General features: G+C 28.2%; 1 long non-coding RNA gene across 2 annotated transcripts; it reads left to right on the top strand.

Moving 5' to 3' along the window:
* The first annotated feature begins 1038 nt into the window (after window positions 1-1038).
* Window positions 1039-3113, top strand: LOC123272848. Of its 2 annotated transcripts, none has more exons than XR_006511179.1 (2): window positions 1039-1347; window positions 1422-3113. It is a non-coding gene; the product is annotated as an uncharacterized LOC123272848 (long non-coding RNA). The 2 variants fall into 2 exon arrangements; XR_006511180.1 differs by having other exon boundaries at window positions 1039-1358.
* The last annotated feature ends 1379 nt before the right edge of the window (window positions 3114-4492 follow it).

Below are 4492 nucleotides of genomic sequence, written 5' to 3'. Positions count from 1 at the left end.
TTTAGATTTCTCGAAACCTACCGGTTCAAAACGGGCCAAATTCACAGGAAATCGAATGTTTCATGTAAATCTATAGAACGCCGCTTAGTTCATTCCAATCGGTCAAGCTGTTCAAAAGTAATAAAATATATATATGGCATAATATATATATATATATATATATATATATATATATATATATATATATATATATATATATATATATATATATATATATATATACACATACAGACATACGGACATCATCGCAGGAGTAGTCACGGAAGCTTCCCAGGACCTCAGAACGTCGAGATCCGATGAGAACTCGATTTTTGCAAATGGGGAAATATTAATAACTTCCCGATTTTTGAAAATTTTCAATTTTCTTAGCGGGAAGTTAAAAAATCTTTATATTTATATTATTTCTATAAAATAATCAAAATTCAATCAGTGTCACAAAAAAATTTTTTCTCTTTATTTTCAGCTAAATTGAATAATTAAATACAATATTTCTTTATTCTAATGTCAAAATAATTCAAGCATGGGAAATTTTAAGGAATTTAAATTTATTAGAAAAGTTTATCGGTCACAGCTAGTCCGATTAAATTTAAATTTAAATTTATAATACCTTTATTCAGAATCTTGGAAACTTATCGTCCACCGACCGATTGACATCTCGAAAATAGATCCTTGTATTTTTCGTAGACGATTATTATAAAATACGGTTTTTTTGAAATTACTCATAAACGGCTTTACCGATCGATTCCAAAAACTAATCAACTCTTAAACTTAAAAATCCACGTTGATCGCCGCTAACTAGGTCAAAATCGGTTGATTCGTTCGTGAGATATCGTGAAAAAAAGAAATCGAAAAAATTGATTTTTTTTTCAAATTACTCCGAAATTTTCAATACGATTAATCAGTGCTTTTGATTTTTCATAGGACTCAAAAAACAACTCCGATTGCCACCAACCACGTGGAAATCGGTTGATTCATTCAAAAGTTATGGCAGTTTCAAAATTAAAAAAATAGTGCTTTACTAAACTTCCATCAGACCTATGAGCTCGAAGAGCTCAAAAGTATAAAACAGCTCTTGTTTTGAATTTGGAGAGCTCAAAATAATGAATAATTTATATTTTTGAGCTCGAAGAGATCAAAAACAGAGTAACAAGCAAAATTCGATCTCTTAGGTATGAGATTAGCGGAAAGTTATAGGGATGGCCTGCAAGGTCAACCGTCTTTTCTAATTTTTTTTTAATTAGATCTCTTATTTGTAAATCTTTTTTAGAGGAAATAATTTAATTTTTTATTAATATTTCAGCACTTGAGTGTTAACAAGTGTGAAAAAATTAACATGTGCTGATAAGGGTTAAAAAAATGTCTCAAAATTTAATTAAAAAAAAATAAAATTCCTAATACTAATTATATTTTTTTTTTTTCAGGTTTGGCTTTGAATCAGAAACAGAATTTAAAAAAATAACCCAGCAAAACGTAAGATACTCAACATCACCATTCTCGAAATTTGAATAAAAATTAAAAATTCTCGATTGAACTTAAAAATTAAGGGTGCCGAATAAACAAGTGGAGGTTGGTTATTCGTAATCCTCCATATCTCGAAGTACGAAGTACCAACAATAACTACTACTGGCATGAGCTCTTCAGTAAATCGTGCAGAAAAAGTTTCTGCGGAAATTTGAGCTCTTATATGAGTTAATTTTAGAATTTGAGATGCAGGTCATGTAACATTAACATTCTTATATAAAATAATCGAAATTTTTTTTTCCGATCCGATGCCGGCTAACAATTTATTGTTAGCTACAGTTTGGGTAAAATTTTTGAAAATTTTATCCCCAAATTAGACTCAGATCATTAGTTTTATAAAATATTATTTTTATTATCCGTGCTAATTTATTTCTGATCGGATGCCGACTAACAATTTATTGTTAGCTATAATTTGGGTAAAATTTTTGAAATTTTTTCCCAAATTAGGCCAGATCATTAGTTTTAAATAGATTTTAAAATAATAATTTTAAGTCTGAATAAGAATATATCGATCGGATGCCGGCTTACACTTTTAAATGAGTTGTAATATGGATAAAATTTTTTTATTTTATTCCATGTTAGGCCAGATCGTTATTTTTAAATGAATTCTATATTAAAAATTAGATAAGTTTATATATAAGAGTATATTATAACGATCAGATGCCAGCTTATATTTTCATATAAGTTATAATTTGGATAAAATTATTACTAATTTTATCCCAAATTAGGCCAGATCATTAGTTTTATAAAATATTATTTTTATTATCCGTGCTAATTTATTTCTGATCGGATGCCGGCTAACAATTTATTGTTAGCTATAATTTGGGTAAAATTTTTGAAATTTTTTCCCAAATTAGGCCAGATCATTAGTTTTAAATAGATTTTAAAATAATAATTTTAAGTCTGAATAAGAATATATCGATCGGATGCCGGCTTACACTTTTAAATGAGTTGTAATATGGATAAAATTTTTTTATTTTATTCCATGTTAGGCCAGATCGTTATTTTTAAATGAATTCTATATTAAAAATTAGATAAGTTTATATATAAGAGTATATTGTAACGATCAGATGCCAGCTTATATTTTCATATAAGTTATAATTTGGATAAAATTATTACTAATTTTATGTCAAATTAGGCCAGATCATTAGTATTAATTAAATAAATTTTATTTGAAACAAAATTTATGTTAGAATATATTGTATTGATCAGATGCCGGTTTACATTTTTATGTAAAATATAATTTGTGAATAATTTATTAAATTATCTCAAATTAGGTCAGGTCATTAAATTTAAATTAATTTTATATTATAAATATTGTGTTTTTTATTTGTCAGAGCAGATATGAAGAGTAGCACGATTATTATTCTATATTTTAAATGTTCATTTTTTAATTAATTTTTTTTTATAAGTAACGGAGTCTGCCTTATCTTTGTAGATAATGCAGTTATCTTTATATGAAGATCGCGCTACTCATCATTTCTCCTTAAATATTTATTTTTCTCGCCGTCAGATGTCATCAATAGTGGTGGCATCTAAAAAGAACATGGCGGCGTCCATACCAAAATTCTACTACCGTTACCCCTTAAGGTTGGCCAAGTGGTTGTACTAAACATTGTCGTGTCGTGCCACCTGGTTGCGACAAGGCTCATCGTAGAAATTGTGAATAAAACAGATTTCCTAAATAAATGTAACGAAAATCCAATAGATGGCGGATACATGTGCATTTTTAAGTTTAATATAATTTTCGTAGTATTAGAGAGCTCCCTGTGAAAGCATACATTTTTCTCTAGTAAATAATGTGTACTCCATTACACAAGTCATATATATAACATTTACAATAATAAATTTTTTATTAAAAAATATCATTATTCGATCGATTATTTAATAAAACTTCGTCCACCTCAGCACGGAGAGACTAAAATTATTAATACAAAAAAAAATAAAATATAATCAGGATTCGGTCAATTATAATATAAATATTAAAGATCTGTAAATAATAGTCTAGGCTCATCGTAGCTACAATGGCCCGATATTGTTTGCAAATAATAATTGTTATGTGCTCTGCTAGATATAATGTAGAAATAAGGGCTTGTAAATAATTTACGAAAAACACCTTGGCACAGATAACCCGGTATTATTGATAAAAACCGTTTAACCCGTCAGCACTCACGTTATAAGCATTTTGCTCACGCTCGATTTAAAACAATGAAAACTTTTTCTTTTCAAATGGAAAGGGTAGATGAAATTTTTTCTACCTTCGAGTAATTTTACCTATTTTCAAATTATGAACTTTTGAAATGCTTTAATATTATATATGTTTTATAAAAAAAATATTTTTCCCATGCGCGTCGGAAATTGTGAGCATTCTTCTCATCACGAGATTATAGGTGTAACAAAAAAAAATTTACTTTCGGTAACGTTCGGGCTAGTTCGTGTATCTTCGTAACTGTATAGCTGCCCGGCCGCATGCAGATTAAACGTGAGCAAATCTCTCATCACGAGAGTAAATATTACCGAAAAGTTCACGTGAGTGCTGACGGGTTAATTAGCGTTAAGTCAATTATATTACAAAGTTAAAAGGTTTTAAAATTTTTAACTATACCCTTCTTAACGTGAATGACCCCATATTATTGTTTGAATAAATTTGTCACATACTCAGACAAGTATTATTCATTTTATAATATGGAGTATTAAGAAACATAAACAAAGTGGGAATAACTTCAATCCCGGTCTTTTATATACAGCTCTCAAACCAACTGTATAGTCAGAAACGTATGCATGCTCCTCTTCTTCTGTCACTTTTACTGCCTATACAAATTAGACTATTGTTTTATCATTTTATTAAGACAAAACCATTACTTATGAATTTTAATGAATAGTAATTATTAAAAAAAAAATATGTTATACAATCAGTACCAGAGCAGTTATCCCATTGAAATGAATAATTATTAAAAATTTATAGAAAATG

The sequence above is a fragment of the Cotesia glomerata genome, linkage group LG10, assembly GCF_020080835.1.
Source record: "Cotesia glomerata isolate CgM1 linkage group LG10, MPM_Cglom_v2.3, whole genome shotgun sequence".
NCBI lineage: Eukaryota > Metazoa > Arthropoda > Insecta > Hymenoptera > Braconidae > Cotesia > Cotesia glomerata.
The sequence above is the reverse complement of the archived record's forward strand: the minus strand, read 5'-3'. Positions and strand labels throughout refer to the sequence as shown.